Below are 22,031 nucleotides of genomic sequence, written 5' to 3'. Positions count from 1 at the left end.
TTTTTACGCGTAACTTCGTAGAAATTAAAATCGAAGCACTGTATCCATCTGTAATGTTTTTTTATTGAAAGAAAATTAATAATAAAAAAAAAAAAGTATTGTTTAAAACTGATAGACATGAGTACGTCATGACGTTAATTTTTTTGACGCGGGCTTAAAGGTATAACGCTTTAATACTCTACTCTCCACTCTACATTATATAGACATTGACGTACTGAAATAAAAAAATACGTAATTATGGGTAATAATTGGAATAAAGTATCCTTACTCATTACTTACCTTACTTATTGTGTATCCTGTATGACTGAAAACAGATTTTTCTTCTATTTAGAATCATGTCTATTCATCCAATTTTTTAAAAATTATTGCTGTCTCAATTCAATTATTTCCAAATTTTAAAGATATAAGTGAATAAACGTAAATCTCGTATTCGAGAAAAATACTAAATAACATTTTTACATTGAAATCTAAAAAGTTATAAGCAACATTTTTCACGTAAAGTTGTAATTTAACAAAAAAAATATTTCTTTAATATTTATATAAAAAAAAGTAACAACGATGTATCTACGCAGGTGATTTAAATAATTAAATTAAACGATCAACAACACTAATTTATAGACACAAAAATATATACTATTTGTAAAATAATATTATTCATATATAACCGGTATAAATGAACTAAAATAAACTGTAAAAACAAATTACAATATATTCTATCATAAATTTTGACCTTAAATATTTTTGAAAGTTAAAACTTTTGTTATCGTTAAAGAAATCCGTGTTGAATATCTTAATATTTTGTACAATCAAGAATAAAAGTTAATTATTACAATCACTAATATTTCAAAGGTACTGAACCACGGGAGTCTGTATCGTTTAATAATATGAGCGATGTGCCGTTGCAGTATAACATTTGTCATGGCAAACCTGAAATCTGTAATTATTTTGTTGTATTTATAGATAAAAAATGTCCACACTTATCTACATAGGTTTTTCGATTATTATAATTATTATTTATTATACTATAATCTTTCGTTGGTGTGTGCGTATATATTATTAGATATGATATAAATATTATAATAATATATATTATATTGCATAGGTACACAATTTGTTAAAATGTATATCATATTATTACGAGTATAAAATATAATTAGATAATTATATTTTAAATCATTATTTTATGCGCATTTGTTTGGCCATCGTCGCGATTATTTTCTTTGGTTCGTAGTAGTTTGTTTATAACATGTAATATTATCGTCGGAACGTATGCGAATATCATGCGGAAAACGAGCTTACCGCAAATTGTTTTCTCAAGGGTAATGCTCTTGAATGGAATAACGCATAACCGTCTGAAATAATTGCAGTGTTTGAATTTGTTAATTGATGTAGGTACCCATTTAGATTTTATAGATACACCCGTTTAAACGAACCGCAGCTAAAACGTACGCGAAAACATCGATCTATAGCCTCGGTGCAATCGCCAATCAGTATATTATGTAGGTAAACAACCACAACGACGTTATTATCTATACCGTACGCCACTTGTTTTTTCCTTACTTCGTGTTATTATTGTTCGATAATATATTACGTGTCATCATTAGAGTTTAGATAATATTGTAGCGGTATAAAACACGAAAAAAAAAAAGAAAAGAAAAAATATAATTCCCGATTTTGTTGACCTATAATAGATCGTGTAACTTTTAATCGTGTAAAAAATAGACATTTTGACTTTTATAATTTTTCCAACAAATAATATCTTATACGAAAATGAAAAATACATTCATTACGCAGTGGAACGGTTGACACAATACGATTTTTGACTAGACATTTATGATAATTGATTGTTAATCGCCGTCGACTATCGACTGTTTAGGTTCAATTTGAATTTCGCATAGACCGATGGGTGGCAAACGTCTTTCAGGTCGAGTACGACATACTAAATTATTTTTGTAATAAGTTTAAGAAATATATATAATATATAATAACCGTCATGATGATATTATTATGTTCAGAAGTACTTACACACAACATTTTCTCAGTGTGATGACTGATGGCGGTATTGATAAAAATAGGTTCACTAAATTTTTTTTAAATAATTTGCAGTGCGTGTTATAGTTTGGACGATAATGTATTATTCTTGTTATTTAATTTTAAATCTATAAATTTTCTTGAGTATAATATTTTACACGAATATTTAAATTACGTGGAATGAGCCATTTTTTTTTTCAAAGTAATATAAAAAACATTATGTGTGAAAATAATGAGTTTCAAGCTTTATAATTGGAAACTTTATTTTTTAAAAATAATTTTTTTTTTCATAAAATGCAAGGCTTAAATATAATTAAATAAACATAATATTATCGCGTATCGTTAAAACTTGGCCTACGTGCCACCTTTGGCACGAGTATCATAAGTTCGCCTCGTCTGTCATATAGACGCGTATTAGACGGCGCCAGTTATAATTTGTCAATGTATAGGAAACCTCCCTTAGCTATATTCCCCTCAAACCTATCTTATTTCATTAAATTATTAATAGAGAAACGCGTCTGTAACATGGGTACATATTTTATTTATACGACCGAGTATTGATTGTAAAAATGAAAGTGTATTAAATTATTTCGTACGTCAGACCGTCGAAATTGTTTTTTATTGTTTTGTCTTTACGTCATATTATTATTGTTTAGCGATGCTTAAATAGATTGTTCTTTTTTTGTTTAAACGCGATTGGCATTTTTCCTGTTAAACTATATTAGGGCGGCAGGGGGGCGGGGGTAGTATTTTATGGAATTCTGTTGAATAATTTATTACGAACACGAGTTTTTAACTATATATAATATTAAATGACGTATTACTGTGCGTATATTTTATTATAATATTATATTGTACGTTAAACAACACGAACAGTAAACGGGAGCAAATAGCGTCTGAAAATATATTTTACTGTACCCTATTTACACATCAGATTGTAAAGAACAAATGAAAATAAACTTCAGTCAAGATCACTGTGTGAACTGATCTCAATAATACACAACAATAATATTATTATTACACTGCAGTATAGCCTATATACTTAGGTACACGAGATAGGCGATCGCACGACGAACCTACAAGTGACCCGTGGTTGACGTCACTACTATTTTCCATTGCTTTTCGCCATTATACTGCAATACTAATATATGTTATATTGCTATCTCATATCATTGAATAATACATATTTTACGCTGAATTATCGCATTTTTTTTTATAAACATATTACATATACTATTTTGAGTAACTATACAACAAAATAGTATAAACTTTCGGTTTAAAGTGGGTATTATACACAATATGTTAGTACTCCTAATAGGGTCATAATATGACATTATATAAAAACGCGAGTCCTGTATATACAACGCGATTCTTCATGCATGCTTAATATTTTCCTTTAATAATGAATTTATTCAAATTCAAGTTTTTGGAACAATTAAACTCACATAAAGATGATGATCGGAAATCGTATAATGTTTTTTAAAAATATTATCATTTATTTGATTGCCGAATTCTCGTCTGAATATTTTATAGCTGAGCTGTTCAAAAGTCAGTAAAATAAAATAATTCAAATTTATTATTATCAGGTGATATATTTATAGTATGATATACTTAAAATTAAGTTTAGAATAAAAAACATTTAGGCACATTTTATTTTCAAAGTAAGACAAAAATGTTTAAGTGGTCATAAATATTTTTTTTTATTTCGTTTATTTTATCACAATATACAATAAATTGCAATCTTTGTTTTTAGCTGATTTTTATTTTATTTATAATATAAACTGACAATAACTATAGGTTTGTGTTTTTATTCTATAGTTACGAGGCGATCATAATAATTATTTAGGTACGTTGAATTTAATCTTATATAATTCAGTAATTTTTTTTTGCTACAATAATTATTTGTACCTACTGTGTTATAGCGTGATAATTAAAAATAACCTACCTAAGTACGTATCGAGAACATAAAAAATAGACAAATAAAATATGAAGAATGATTATGTTTCTACACACGGCAGTCACAGACTTGTTTAGTTTCTTAGAGCTTAAATTTTCGGAAAATTGTTAATGTACATATTATATTTCTGCAAATGACGTCGCATTTTCAAATGAGACAGTATATAGGAACACATAATATTAAACATAGTGAATACCGCGTTCTGCAGAGAACCACCTACGCCGACAACCACCTTTAACACATCTATTCGATTTTTTTTTAACATGAAATCGAAAGCAGGTGTTTGTTCCGTTTCGAATCCCCTTGACAACCTGCTCATCGGCACTATAATTATATATTATAAATCAGTTTTATTTTTTTATTTTTATTTATTTAAATAACCAAAGGTGCCTTTGCAAATACTATACTTCCTGATGTCCCACAGTAATCATATGTCTAAAATATGCTTCCCGAAAACTGGCCAAAAAAAAACCCATATTGTCCTTTCCATATTTTTTTCTTGTTTACATTATTTTTTTTTTATTATTTTAAACAGACAACAATGGATTTTGTCTGAACACTCGTCGAACGCATATCGTATTACCAAGTAGATACAATATCGATCGTTTTCCCTTTATTTCACTTTTTTTTTACCTTCATCCTTATATTTTATCGGCACCCATAACTCAGATGGTCAGAGCATGGGAAAAAAGTTTTTTTTGGTTTTTTTTTAATACTTGTTTTTCCTACAGGTCTCCGACACTTTTTCTGTTTACACGTTTCCGGTGACGAGGGTGAGTGTATTTCCATCATTTTTTGCCCAATTTTTAGTACCACACGCCACGATATATTAATAATAAGAATACATAATACGGACCCTTTATTTGAATTTGAGACTGTACCTATAACCAACTATAGACATTTGTAGTATAGTTCAAACGAAAAAAAAATATTGTAAATAGCATACAAGCGTATTGTAAAACCGTCCTATAAGGGTAAGTATTTAGTGTATGTGTGTTTTTTTTATTTAAACGTGTGTTTTTATAGTTCTGAAAACATACGCAACTTATAATATACATATATAATGTGGTGCACTCAGCTGCAGCACATTATCGAAAGTGAATACTATATACGGGAAGACTACAGAATATGTATCTTAAAAAAAACGAATATATGTACACTGTACAGGATGTATAAACTCGTAAATATGACTTAAAATCTCCCTAGAACCTCCCTCGTTAAACTCGTAAATATGACTTAAAATCTCCCTAGAACCTCCCTCGTATATGCATGTGTATATATAATATAAATAGCTACATATCTGCATGTAAACAATGATGTATTTAAAAACAAAATCGTGGGTGTAACGTATTTTTGCGTAGGTAAAACACTGGTAAAAACCTTATTATAGAAAAAAACTTTACTCTTAGCTCTTATTAAACAAATTAAGTACAAATATAGCTTATAATTTTTCTTTAAAAATGTGTTTTTAGATACTTATTGCTTAAAATACTTTTTTTAATGTTCATAGACAATTTTCGTTATACCTACAAACATTACATGAATAATAAGACTACTTTAAATTATTTGATGCAAAAATATAACCGCGACATTTTCACACATTGTAATTTGTTATAAATTTAACATAATATAATATTATTATGATTTATATATTTTATAAATGGGTGAAAATTAATAAGAATTGTCAAGGCTATGGATTCTCGACTTAAATTTTGTAATTGCTGTTTAAAATATATTTTTATTATCATCTGATAATACTAGAACATAAAATAGGTATACCCACCAATTTGAAAATTAGAAATTTTAAAGAACTATAAAATAGGTACTTTTTATGAGTTACTTAAAATTCTATTAAAGGTATACAGAAGAATTTTATACTCGCTTGTCATTACAAATTTTTTGATTAGATGTAATACACTAAAAAAAAAAAAACCAAAAATTTGAGTATACGCCGTAAAGCCTCCCTCTCGATAAACCACTACATGTTAATCATACAATAAATAATATATGTATTATATTATTATCTTTCCGAACAGTATTATTCATCAGTTGTACCTACAGACTTATTGCAATATGTATAGCATGTTTCTCTAATGTATTACGTATAGGTTACCAATAGTGTAGACATACGACGGTGTGCATTCAAATATTAAAAGTCCTTGGATTCAAAATAATTTGAAATATTCGCAAATAAGAGAATACGTTGTTTGGCTACTTGAGTGAATTTTAAAATCCGTCGGAACATATTTTTACAACGTCTGCGTATATACACGTATTTAATAAGTATATAATATACACACACGCCACGAGCTACACTATGTCAGCTATACATTATAGAAAACAGTCGCTGAGACGTATATAACAGTAGACCGTTGTACATTAGTTGAGTAAATAATATAGTTGAAAAGAAATATTGAAATTGCTTTACAATAATAATATGCTCTGTCTATACGTAGATATTATCGAAACACTGACATTTTCTTGTTTCGATTTTATATATTTTAAACAGTAATATTATAGGAGTGATATATAGCCAATATGCCAATATATAATGCCTGCATAAGTACCTATACAAATTATTATAATATGCTCTTTAAAGGCACCAAAATGGTAGTTTTATTGACAACATTTTTCTATATGGTTTATAGGTAACAACATATAGATAAAACATAAATAATTTAGATACGACGAAGACATATTTTTCATGTTTTGAAACATTCACATTAAATTTAAACATTTTCAGCTTGTATATGATATATTTATAAAAGTATTTTTTTTTAATTTATATATACTGGTTAATGCATCAATCATGCTTAATTAGCGTATTGTATTTAAATTGTAGTGAGCCCGTCACAATAAAGATTGATTTAGCACGATTTAACGACGAGGTCCATTTTGTCGTAGGTCCGCTTCGGTGATGAGAGGTTTGTAGTAAATAAACAACACTTAATAAAGTTAAAAGGTAAAGTTTATTTACTGAGAAAAGTAACAAAATAGCCCTATAAGTCGTTATAGGTTAGAACAATTGCACTGGTCTATGCATAATTATGGTTAAATCATGTCTAATTCTAAATAGTAACTACGACCCTTTTTATAGGTACAGAAAAATATGTCGTAGTTCCCGGATGCATGTGAGATGGTAAACAGGAAAAGACAACTATTTGTTGTTTACCATGCAGAATCTTCGTGAAAAGGCAAAAACAGAAAAATATCTAAAATATGTTAATTGATAAAAACAATAAAATAGTACGGATATAATAAAATAACTTATAGGTATGACTAGTATACAGTTTCCAAACAGTTCAAGATGAATAAATAGGAAAACACCGGGTTACAACAAAGTTCTTAAGATTCTTAAGTAAAATCACAAATTGACCCAAAAAAAAGTATAGGTTGATTGTATACTGTAAATTAGGTGTATAATAAGTATAATAATTCAGCGCACCAGCCGAAGGTGATAGGAAATCAGTTTACATAACTGCGACCATTTAATGAATTTGTACATCCCAAGGCTAATGCCATTGTCGCCTCATCGATGATTATAATAATGTGCTTTCACTGAATTCAGTCTCGTGTAATAATGTAATAAATATTACCTTTACTATAGGAACGTCTCGTCAGTCGTACTAGAGTACATAATATACAGAACGACCAGAATTACATATTATGCTATAGCGATTTTCGCATAATATTTATACACATGCAATGTAGAAAAAATGTGTAAAATTAAAACGTAATTAAATACAATGTTTAAGAATTGTAGATAGTGTAGAATTTTTAGTATACTTTTAAGGGTGGTTTGGGAAAAAGGTGAGTAAGATTAAAAAAGAATTTCAAAAGTTTACTCGAATGAAAATGTCAACTTTTTATACGACAATCACGAAAAGATATTTTTTTTTAATGAATTTTAATTAATAAAAAAACATATTTTAACGTACCTAGGTAATAAGCTATATTTGCCCAATAAACAATTTTAAAAATTACATTGTGACCATTATGATCTATGTGAAAATTCTGGTACGGGGAAATTATAACTCTAATTACCATACAAATATATTTATATAAAACATTGGTGATTAAAAAAATTATTTAAATTGTGTAACTTGATAACTTCATTGGTGCGCGTAATAGGTATATATCACATACTATGTACACACACACACTAGATTTGAAAACGCCCTTTATAAGCATTTGAAAGATAATTTATTTAGTAATGGATCGGTATAGCATGAATGAGTTGTTTTTGGTACCTAAATTGGCACATGATATCAAAATATCATGGTCTTAAATGTCTAACCAAACAACGTTTTTACGATGAGGTTTTTATGTGCACCTACTAATTATTTTAAAAACACAACTTGGAAATATACTTAGAAATCGTAAAAATCAAAATACCTATGGATAGACTCAAATTTACCCTTCTTATTCCTTCAAGTCTTCAACTTCAAATTGGTAAGTATGTTATAGAAACTATAATACCTTCCTTAAATCTTAAATTTTGATTTAGCTAAATATATTGCACTATAATACAAACATTTAATGATTAAAATAACATTTTTGAATAAAAATGTTTACCGATTTGCCGCAGCTGCGGCTTTAATGAACTATAAAATTAAAATGTAACGAAAATCCGAGACTCGTAGAAATGTTGAATATTATATTACTTATAAAACGTATACCTTTATGTTACCTATATATTTAACCAATGTAAAAAACTAGAATACTTATTATAAATACCAACTAATACACCTAATGTAATTTTATAAGAAAAATGTTTGGGTAAAATGACTTACATTTTTAAAATACAAAAAGTTATAGTTTAAAGGTAAATTTAAGTTGTAGGCCAACGATATAAAGATGACAAAAATACACACTCTACAGCAGACAGCAGACAAAAGTTTATCAAATATGAAATATAGAAACATGGATGTACCTACAATAATTATTATATAATACACCGAATAGAATATTTCACAATTAGTTTTTATTCTTATCAAATGCATGTGCCTATTATACTGCAGAATAGATAGCAGATATTAAGTTATATTAAAACCATATTGAGGTTTATTAAATCGTAAGAATGTAAGATGTGATATAATAGCACGAGATGCCGAGTATTAAATTAGATATTTTCAGCTTACAAGAATTAAAGTTATTTTAAATGGTTTAATTTTATTTCTGAAAAACGTTAAATTCAAAATAATAAGTCTATAATAATACTGGTCTTTGAAAAATTAATTTTTAAACTAAAAACATCCTGTATATATGTTTACTGTATTTCATATATATGTCTTCAAATTTTTTGTTGAATAAAAATAAAATAACTACCAAACTGCAATTTTATAAAAATAAAGAAAATGTATTGCTAAAAAATGTTATGAATTTTTTTCTCACTATACTGATATAAGGAAGTGGCTTAAAGGGTATTATAGACACAGAGAGTAGTGTCATACACGTCTCTATATATTGATGCGAATTTTTATTAAAAAAAAAAATAATAATAATAATATCATGACAAAAACGAGGGCTACATTATTTAAGTAAATACATAATGATATTTCATAATAAATGTTTCCTCACCGCGGACAATGAAACTCATCCCGCGCGTATTAAACGAAACAATACGATGTGCCTATGTTTATATATTGTTCCGTATAATACAATTCTTTTGCGATAATGATGATTCTCAAAACGTTAACAATATATAATATTATATGTATATAATATATGTATAAGCACAATATATGAGTAAATAATAAATATAACGTATTATATTATTATTACAGCGTTCCGGACACTTTCTACTCTCGAGACTTGAGACACAATGTGTGGGGTGTGCGCGCGTTACGACGTACGCAGACGTTTTGTGCAGCGCCGCGTCTGGTATAATATTGTATACATCATATCCTTTGGCGTTTTGCAGCACACGTTGACCGTATATTATTACATTATGTACGCCGTTTGTACAGTTTATTCTATTGCCTATACGCATATATAATAATAACAATAATAATAATAATAGTAATATTGATGCGTATATGTATAGTCACCCGGTCGTAAACGCCGTAGTTTATGGGTCGTTAAGGTGGAAAGCGGCGATGCATATGCGTGCATATATGAATCGCAGACGAAATTCGACTGAAAAAATGTCCGTGCACAGTTCACATGCACGAGTACTTACTGCGTGCACACGGCTCACGTGTTCGGGCAGGACCGATATTATGTAGAACCAAACGACAATAATAATATAGTGTTCACAAGTACAATAGCTGTACGGTACGATTTCAAAATTTGCAGACCAAAGAGCGTGAACGACAAAATACATTCATACTGTCTTTCTAATAACACGGTCAATAATATACGTATTATACTTACGATTCATCGACCATCATGTTAATCCCCACATGTTTTACTTCGATACTGAATATTATATTCAAATTCTGATTTTTGTTATTTTTAATACGATATATACTCAATGACCATCGTATTTTCTAATTGCAGGTTCTACGAGTATATAATGTTTAAATCATATTTGAATCGTTTTTACAATTTGTAAATGCCGGTACCTGCATCAATAGAAGTCGCACAAAGTTAAATAACCGAACATTTTGATTTTGACGCATCAATGTTTTCAGAAAAATTATTAACTAAATAGTTTACAGTAGAAAAGAGATTTTGATTGAAAAAAAAATAGAAATTTATATTGAATAATTGCATTATTGAAGAAAATAGTACTGAACATGCTTGATAAATCATTTCGTATAAATAATGTATTATAATAAATCAGTATATAAGAGTAGTGTACCTTGCTAACGGATTGAAAAGCGATCAAAAAGACTAAAATGCAATGCACTAAAAACCTAAGAAATAATAAAACACTTAGCAATAGCAAATATGGTTCCAAAATTTCAATACACGCAAAATTGTGTACGAAATAAATTATTTTATGAATATTGGTCTGATTAGTCAGAACAGCAACTCTGGAATCAAATTCTTCTTGCTCTTCTTTTGAATACGTAATGAAATTTATCTGCAAAAATTGATAAATTCACAGTCCTGCAGATCATTATAGGTGTAGCTGTTTTATAATTTAAAAGCAATAATATTCACGCTTAGGAAAACACGTTAATGCATACCTACAAGCTTTTAATTAAAAGATCAAATGATACTATGCGTAGGTATTTAAATAATTTCGTTAGTTTTGAATTCGTATGTTTAAATCTGATAAATGTTTTAATTAGGTCAGCTACTCTAAATCGTATTTTAATTATCTATCTATTTAACCGATTGTCCTGACAATAAGTAATAGCGACAATTGGCTATTCGCATCAGGTGTTCTGCGAATTTCAATTTCAAATTTCCATGTGGCTTCCGTTGCTTACCGGAAACAGATTTATATAGTAATGAAAACAATGCGAATGTGTTTAATTTAAAACCAATACCACTTTTTGACTTTATTCATGAAGAGTATTTATTTTGCAACAAACGTCCCATATAAACTACGAAATTCGACAGTTATTTTTAAAATTGTGATAGAAATACGAAATAAAAAGTCGATGAAGTTGGTTTAAATCAAAAACATAGTTGTTTTTTTTTCTGAAAGATTCAAGTTTAATACGAGTACAAGGTGTTTTGTTCAAAAAGTAGTATTAATGTTTTTGAAAATATTAGTGGTTAACAAGCAATTATAACTTATTACAAGGTCTCGGATAGCCTTGGAAATTCCAAAAATACATAATTTTTTTTTTTTGGTAAGTCATAAAATGTAAAATGTAAAATACAAATTTGTTTTAACATCTTGCGAGGTACATCAATGTTGTGCATAAGCACATTAAATTTATAATTTACATAGTATAAATAATAACTACCTATTTAACTAATAGCCCAATATTTATAAATTTTTATTATTTTTATTTTTATTTAATATCTATTCTTTGTTGCATATTTGCAGTGTATTTAATTTTAGTATAACAAATTTTATAATATAATATTATATAACAAAGAAAATTCCATAAAATATTCCTAATAAAAATTGTATTTAAAAACGATATGGAATTATTTGAGCGTACGACTAACACAAGAATGATTTTGCCTAAATAAAAAGTAACATTGGCTTTCTGTCTAAAGTCCGTGTTTAAAAATTATAAGAAGTTTACCTTTTTTATTATTAATATAACAGACTGGTCAAGTTATGATGATTTTTTTTTTAATGTAATTAAGAGTTAAATAGAAATTAACCGTTAAATTGAACTATTTTTTTCATTATTTAAATAAATAGTTATATTAAGCCATAAAATAACATATAGCTTGAATATTAATATGAACAGTTTTTACACTATTTACTGCAATTTAACCAACACTACGCAAAATTTTAAAATCAATATTTTATGAGTTCACTTAGTTTATCGAGAACTATAACTGTTGATTAGTTATTTATAAAATAAATAATACGAATAATTGAAAATAGATAATATGCGCATAATCTAAACAATGAAATAGTTTAACAGTAAATATTTACTACGTATGCATAATTCTAGAGCATTGCAGTGAGTAACTCGTTTATGCCCAACATTGATAATTTTTTTATTTGAAACAATAACAATGATACTTTTACGGTATAAAAATCAGCTTAAAATTATAAAAATAATATACCTCTTATAATTTATAGGATATATCACATGATATAGGTACTCTTGTAACTGATTTTGTTGCTTATTGATGATTTCGATTTTCATATACTTACCAAAGTTAGTAATGTGTATTGCAGACTCTATACATCATTCTATCACTATATTATAGACTGTACAAATTTAAAATCATGAATAATATTCTGTCGACATATAAAACTGTTGTTGTGGATATGTGGTATGTCTATGTAAAAAATAGGAAAAAAACATATCAATAATACTAAAATTAAATCATAACACACTGTGTGTAGGTAGATGAATTATTACTTTGTGAACGTTAAACAGATAGAAAAACAGCCCAAGATGATGACACAAGTTAAAATAGAACAACTGGTTTCTTAAAATACTCATAAAATACTTTTGACGTGCTTTAAAAACCTTTTCTATTTCTATGATTATATTAATACAGGTTTGGTTTATTGAACTGGCGTTTTATTAAAAATATAACTTTATAATTAATAATATGCATACACGACATACCTATTGTAATTATTGTTAAAAATATTATGTCTTGTTTAAGGTTTAACGGTATATAATGATATATTTTATGAACGTGTTTATTATCGTCTTCCCCAGGTTTCTAAAAATAATTTTTTATTCAAAGTTATGTAATATCAGTTGAGCTCGGAAAATAAAACTTTTGTACATAATATTATAGGCATTATATTTACTATTCAAGTAAATTTATTAGTTATTATTTCAAAGTATCTTCTAAAACCGAATATTTGTTGAAAATGATTTGATCTGAAAAGCGTAGTCATGGTATGAAGAAAAATCTTTATATGCATTGATTATTATAGTACTTATTGTAATATTACACTATTAATACATAAAATAGGTATTAAATTTTTACTCTGACATCATAGTGGCTATAGCGAAATCGATTTATTTTTCAAATTTAAATCTGTACCGCCGGACGTACCAGCCAATATATTTATCGGTTTTTTTTTCCACTTAGTTATGGACCCTAATGAAAAAAAAACAGGCGGCGTTCGACCGGCAAAAACATAAGAAACCGAACGATTTTTCACGCTCGTCTATTTAATACTACCTATACCGCTATAATTGTATAATATAAAAATCGGACATCGCGGGCCGCATAAGACGTCGTCGTCGTCGCAGTTTACCGAGGCATGGCCACTCGGCGGCCATCGTGCGAATTATTATCGTAACAGTTGATGCGATAAAACACACCGCAGATATTTTCTCGGAAAGACCATTATTAACGTGCCGTTTCATTTTTTTTTTCGTCGAGTCACCTTTGTGCGGCGGCGGCGCTGATGGGACGGGGTGTATTGTGTATACAGCATCAACCCTATACAACAGGTTCAACTCTGCCAGCATAGATTTTTATGCATATGTACTACGCTATATATATCTATATATATATATACGTTTTGTAAGACGCACTATAAGTCCGTGTCCGTCGCATCTATCGTACCGTACGCTGTCGTCCAACAATTTTGTAGAGGCGTACTATTATATATATTAATGGATAATAATATATATATATATAGGAGAGAGACACTCGACGCAGGTATTGTAATATCTCGTGAGTGTGTGTACAGAGAAATCCGAGTTCGCTCCGGAGAATATTGTAAACAAACGAGGATGTTATCTTATATTCATCTGCTGCTGCTGCCGCTGCAGTGGTTGTTAAGGACCAGATGGGTGGGTTCTCGACTTCTCGTGCACCTATTTATACACAATATAATATTATACATATTATATTATAATATGTACACATAATAATATATAGTATTATATTGGTCTGCTGGTCTCGTTATTATAATTAAGTATTTCTGCTTATATAGGTAGTACCTATAGGTACTGTTGCGCACAGTGTTCTGTCTATTAGCCCTATAATACACAATGTGCGTCTCGCAAAACGAAATACTAATTTCATGTACCTGTATATACATAGGCGAATAGTTATATTATAACTACCTCATAGTATAAGTACGTGTATTATATAATTATGTGTATAAATGTATTTTTTTTTCAATTATAACGATCGACTGCTTATTATTTTTGTTAACTGTACACACAACTTATAAGTCATATTATGTAAAAAGTAATAACCGTCTAACTACCTATACTCTATAGGTATATAAGTAATGGCAAGTCTGGTAAAGTATTCGAGCAAATGTGTTTACGCTTTGAATACTAACTGGGGCGTTTATATCTTTCAATAGAATACTTTTCAAAATTCAATAGAATTAATCGTCATATTTCTAATTTGTTAATCATTATATAGTATTCCTAACAAAAATCAAATATTTTATACTATTATATACCTAATTGTTTTTATTTATTTTCATTTATATTGTATTTACAAAGTTATAAATTCTGATAATACTATTAGATGTGAATTAATGTCTTCTTACTCGAATAGATAAAATTAAAAAAATATACTATAAAAATGTAATTGAAAACTATTTAAATACGCCATGTCGATAAACCTATTCACATTTTGCTCTTAGAACTATTTAAAATTTATTTTAAATTGATTTATTTCGAATGGATGTATTTATATAATCAGATAATCTGTATTTAAATACAATTTTAAATGTATTTCTTATAACACTGCTAATGGCTGTATAATAATAATTTATTAATATTTTATACTTTCTGTGTATTATTGTGTAAGCTACATTACATTATAAATATATTTTCATATATTTTCATAATGATAATATAAATTCCATAGGTGATAAAATAAATTTCTATGTAGATAATTATGCACAAGTTAAATATAAAAATATTACTTTATTAGTATACTTTATACCTAGTTTATGAGTACATGACCATATTTTAATGAAATTTACCAAAGACCCTGAGGTTATACAACTTTATTATTATTATTATTCTATTTTTAACAAAAAAAAAACCACCTTTCATCATTAATAATAGTTTAGAAAATTATTTTTCTAAGCTTTTTAAGTTAACAAAATTAAATTTGAACAAAAATGTACCGATACATTTTTATTAAACTTAAATACTAAGGAAAATATTATAGTCCATGATAATAAGCTCCTATGGCTTATTTGGCGTGTAATGATTCAAAAGTTAAAGTAATTATTATTATTTTACTAAAATCGTTTTCATAAATTGTTCACTAGAGCAATATTATGTACACATATTTTATATTAAAGTACGTACAAATATTTATTATACGGACTATTATTTTTAATAAATTAAGTTTAATAACTCAGAAAATAAAAGTTGAAAATTTAATTAAACGCATCAAAATTTACAGAATAAAATATAATAAAGTGATTCTTATTTTAAAATTAATGTTTGAATTATCATTGCGTCCATTCGATAATCAATAAATATTAAATGTAAAAAAATATTATAGTATTTTAAATGAATAAATATTATGATTTTTAAATACACACAGGAAAATTTAGAAAATGAATAAATTCATTATTAAAAGACGAAAAAGGGGTGAGCGTGGTTGGTAAATCTTCTTGTGTGTTATTTTTGTCTCCCACGCATTAGGCACAAAAAAAAATATCGATTTGTCATGGTTTAGTCATTCTCTATAATAGTTCTTGGAAATATATGTTTAAATAATAAAATACATACATATAAAATAATATTTAAAAAAAATATAGTCAATAAACCCCTCAGTAATGCATTATCCTTTTTACTCCTGTTTTTTTTTCGTTCGAAACATTCTTGTAGTATTTATATCGGTCGAAAAAAAAGTAGCAAAAAAAAATACGAAAAGGAAAGTAAAATCTCACGCGGACGAAAGCAAAAAATGTGTCTCGTCTGTTAGAGCAGCAGGGTCCGTGATTTTTTGTTATTGTTGTTTTATTGACCATAAACCGCAATGATATACGAGCTATGTGTTGTTTTTTTTTTGTCTTAACCACTTTAAAAACGAAATTCTATGTTATATCCTTACCGAGCAAGTGTAACATAATATAATGTATTATATTATGTCGACCGTAACGAAATGTCGGCCGTTGTATTAGCGCCAAAAAGATTACCAATACACAATACACTACAAATTACGATAAACACCGACGCTATAAATCGTAAATTTTTTTTTTTTTAGCAAAACCGTCGTTTATACGTGGCATTTTATAATATAAAACGGATTAACGCGTTCACCGTAATACGCGCGTAGTTGCGTGTGTGTTCGTAATTTTTCAACACTGTGTCAAAACATTACAACTGACATATTATATGGATTATCGAAATAATACGATTTTATAAGACATCATATTATTATTATGACTTTTTTCGTACACGTATTATAGACGCTACAGGAACACAATTTGTTATTATTTTTGTAACAATGACGAGACGGACTTCCTACGAATAACAATGCAATACCAAATAGTAATACCTAACCTATGGCTATGTGTTATAACGTTGACCTGTATTCGAATATTATTGTTGAACGGACAATGAACAAAATATTATATCATTTTATATAAACCATACTTTTGACTATAACATTATGGTTTGTACTCGTGTTATGGTAAGTAAGTAGATATGTATATTTTTGATTAAAATAATACCACTCCACTTGACTTATTACACGCCCACGTCCGTATTATATAGATAATCTTTTGTGATTTAAAGCTCACTGTTATAATAATATAAACGGATCAAACGGGCATCGCATTTATACATATCACTCCAGTCGAGACCATAATATTGGAGTTGGGATAGTCGCTTTACCCGATTATACTCAACGGCGGAACTACGGGTATCCGGACACTGCAGTGCGCGTTACATAACGTCCATCAATCAGCAGAAATAATTTTGTACGTCTGACGAAAGGAATGTACCAATTAGTCGCGAGCGGGCAAGATACCTAAGTTTGAAATGATTTGAAAAAAAAAACTCGAAAGTCTAGTTTAGTAATAATGACAATTATTGCCGACGATAAAACTATGAGTAACATCAACTATATTACGCCGACGGTTATCCTTATTCCGTCGGAAACCACGAGTGCAAAGTATATAAGTACGCCTACTACAGGTTGGTCTGAAACGGGTTCAAACGTAAGCAGGATTTTTCTACTATATAATGACCGACGTATTATATTTCACAGACTATATTTTTATACGCACCGGGAATTATACTGAGAAAATTGAAAAACGGACGACTTAAGACGTAATTAAATATGCGAGCTTACCTATCTGATTTACTACGACTAGATTAAAATGTCTGAATTCAGTTGAGGTGCCACACGGCTACATCTAACACTTTGATCGGTTTAAAAAAAAATTACATATCTATGCGCATACAGTCAGTGAGACCAGTACATTCTTCGCTTTGCTAAGAACTACGGCTTTAGGTTACACGCAATAGTCATAATAGGTACCTACCTAGTAAAATATTATAAAACAATATAATTAGACGCCTTAAAACAACTTTTCCATACGTCTTATGCCGCGGTTCTCACCTATGAAATATGTTTTTTCAGTAACTGTATATCGTAAACACTTAAAACGTTAATGTTAATATTGTTATAAATAAAATAACACACGTCGTCATAACCGTAATTATTGAACAAATCTAAAATCTACATATAGCTGGTTATCAATTACGAGTATAACACACGTCGGGGGCTACGTGCATGGGTCACGAGTTCACACGATATAAAATGAACCTGTAATAAAACGCTGAGTACTTAAAAGTTAAAGCTTACCGAGTAAATGTACTTGTCCTATATTTCTCTAATAATTATACTATTTCTCATACCAAAAAGTAAATCGGTATAGATTACTACACATATTATAATGCAATACTATTTTCGATTTAATTCGAAATTAAAATATTCTACCCCCAAAATGGTTATCACTTGTCGATACAGCATACAGATAACATATTATATAAATATAAGTGTACATAAGGCTTAATATATAACACACATACACACACAAATAAAAAACATATTTTGAGATATTGTAATGTAGAGACCGTGAAGCTTAAAATGAGTTTTAAATATGTATTGCCGTTTTAGTAGGAACTCAGAACTTTATTCATTTTGATGTTAGAAATACCAAATGAAAATTAAACGCAGATTCGGAATCATTACGTTATTTTCGAATATTTTTGTAGGTAATTTAAACGCTGACTAACGACTCAAATTCCAGTTGTACAGCAGTAGATATATGAGTACGTTGTAAAGTACCCTAATAATAATTACGATAATTATCAATATAAAAACGAATAATCACATTTGCATACAAGATTATCCGACTAATAATTAAGTATTTATATTTTTTTTGGTGATAATACTAAAATAAATAATCCCCAAGGCCTGAAAACTGTACAAAAAAAATCTTGCAAAATCCGAATAACCGAATAAATTACTATTTTAAAAGAATTTCGATAATCCAGATTTCTAAATATTCAAAAAATCCGGATTTTTTGTAACCAATGTCCAACATAATATTACGTCGTATAAATATATTATAATATTTTGAGACATGTAAAATGATTATCTCGCCAAGAGGTCGCCTTACCATCACTACTGTTGTCGATTCCGTATTTCTAGCCATAATCAAAATACAACGATCTGTTATCTATACCTACTTATATATCATGTTGGAATGAAAATATTTAAAAGCAGACAAAATATTAACTTTGAGATATCGTCATTACACTCAGAGAGTCACTCCCCCTAGCTGCTGTTAAAATAAATGGTGTCATATATTAATGTTTCACGTTTCTCTCGCTTCATTCGAAATAACCGAAATAAAAATAAAGACACATTGTTTTCTTTACTTTAACTGCGGTAGCCATAGTGCGAGTAGGGAGTAAATTTTCGTGTGGTTTTGTATAAGGATGACGGTTTATGGAAATGTCACACGAACACCTGAACACGATGGGAAGACGCAATTTATTTTAATGCCAAATAATCTTATTAGGGAATCCTCTTAAACACAAACAATTGAATAATAGCAGTTATAACAATCCAAAAAATCTTTAGCATACATTATATTATTGTAGTACACACCTGTCTATGCCCGGAGCAAACAGCGTTGTTGTTCAAAACGTCAAACGATACCATGATAAGACGATCGAGTGAAAAATCTGCTGTAGTGGGTACAAGAAATGAGTTAATATTATTGCGTGTTATTCAGCCGATTCCGTGTTATTAAGACGAAATTATTATTTAAACAGATAATAATAGAGTTATTTACGCTCGTATCAATAAAATTATGCTACAAAATAATTCTATACAAATATATATTGTAATTTATCTTATATCCGTTATTTTTGATAACATGGCGTAATACGATTATATTACAATAATATATTATACGATATACTCAATATAGTATTTATAATAATTGTTATTCCCTATATGACCGCTGCTACGGTGTTTACGATATTTGTTACACGAGCGTGAAATATAGTATGTTTAAATACGATTAATTATTGTGCGAGTGCGAGTGGTGCGAGTGTCCTGCAAGATAATTTACAGGATAATTGTTTTGTTTTATAGGTATATGAAATGAAACTATTTCTTCTTCAATACTCATAACGGTATTGCGAATATCTACCTACATAGAAAGTGTGAAAACTTTTTTTAAGCTCCTATAGGCTATAAGTAGGTACAAAGAAATTAAAGAAATAATTTAACTCTTGGAAAGGGGTAGTTTTGACACACGAAAATCCTCCCTTCCATTTACCTTGCACTACGACTATATTATATTGTGTATACATTTATATTTATGTTTTAGTTTAAGTTAAAAGTATTATCGTTGGAACAAGCAATAGTAAATAATATTTGTAAACATGACAAACGGCACCAACCGACCAATAATAATGTACACAATAGTAGGTACCTATGTTTATATTGACATATTTATACATCTACATAATCATAATAATACAACCCTACATGTTCCTTCGCAATATTATTTATCTTTGTCTACAATCGTCGAACCGTCTACCCCGTTTACTAGGTACTAAAAAGTTTGTGTAAACCAAAATATTATATTATTGAGACTTAAGAGTTTTAATAATTTTGTATGCAATCATTGCAATCTAATCGTATTGGCGGGGACATGGAGAGACGCACATTTCATACTTACTCCAAAAATATCAAGAAAAAAAGTAGTATTGATGAAAAACCTATTGGCGATCATAGTACGATATGTGACGACTAATATAATATATTTATTATTATTATACCTATACTGCTATCATGGATACGGTACATCCAGAATCGTCCTTCGCCTCTACTCCCGAACGCTGCGACCTGAGGGCATCGAGTTTTACTTTTATTATGTACGTCATATTATACTGTAATAATATTATTATACGACACCTGTTCAGTCTCATCAACGGTGCACTGTATTATATTTATTAGATATACCTACAGCAGACGAGCTGCCATAATGTATAGTACAGGTACACAACACGAAACGAGTCCAATAAAATCAGTTAAACATATAATTATTTATACATAGCCACATAGGTACTACAAAACCCTATTTATGCGATTACAAAATAGTATAGACATCTGTCCGGAATCCATGTGACCAAGCTGCCCAACGCTGTCTAACACTGACATTGAAAGTGATTTTTGTTAAAATAAAAATAATATTTTTCATTTCAAAAGCGTTTATATAATATGTATATAATATTATATAAGATAAAAAATGCTTGTATGATGATTGTACATCAAGACTATGAACTGCAATGGTCTGTGCATGTTAAAAAATAGGTACGTTGTGTCGCTATATAAAAATTAAATTGATTTTGAAGCCGAGTGAAGAAAAATTGATAGAACTTTGAAGTCTTATTTCGTCTACCAATATAAACGCAAAAATAACTCAGTTCGACAAATTAAAATCTATAAGACATACCTAAATCAAAATATCAAATACATTTAAAAATATATGTATATTTGCAAGTTTTAACGATGCCAGTAACTAATTTATTGTACTAATGAAAAATAATTTTCATTTTTTTAAATAATAAATAAAATAAAATAGATTGAGATTATCACTTGGCTGAAAAAAATAGTAGTTATAGATGAATTTGTTAAACTAAAGGTCAGGATAAAAATGCCCAATAATACATTTGATATTTTTATATCGATATAAAAAAATGGTTTCTAAAGTTGGTATTTAAAGTGTATTTTATAATTTCTTATTCGTATATTATAATTATATATAGTCCATTTTACTGAATAAAGTGGAATAATTTGAAATATATTTGTTTTTATATTTATGTATACTTATTGTCCAATGTATTATTCACTTACATTATTGGCCTAATAATTTATTATATTTTTTTTCCAGGGCCACATATATTTTTTAAATCAGGCTTTGATCATAATATATAATGATATATAATAACAATATTAA

At 28.3% G+C, this 22,031-nt stretch overlaps 1 long non-coding RNA gene across 1 annotated transcript; it reads right to left on the bottom strand.

Annotated features, from left to right (window-relative positions):
- Nucleotides 1-12,681: 12,681 nt before the first annotated feature.
- On the bottom strand, nt 12,682-19,813 carry LOC126552007 (uncharacterized). Its single transcript, XR_007605864.1, has 5 exons — nt 19,667-19,813; nt 14,070-14,370; nt 13,156-13,990; nt 12,943-13,064; nt 12,682-12,859 (listed from the first exon to the last, which is right to left on the bottom strand). It is a non-coding gene; the product is annotated as an uncharacterized LOC126552007 (long non-coding RNA).
- Between the last annotated feature and the right edge of the window lie 2,218 nt (nt 19,814-22,031).

Source organism: Aphis gossypii, chromosome X (assembly GCF_020184175.1).
Source record: "Aphis gossypii isolate Hap1 chromosome X, ASM2018417v2, whole genome shotgun sequence".
In the NCBI taxonomy this organism is placed as follows: domain Eukaryota; kingdom Metazoa; phylum Arthropoda; class Insecta; order Hemiptera; family Aphididae; genus Aphis; species Aphis gossypii.
This window is presented reverse-complemented; position numbering and strand designations above follow the sequence as displayed.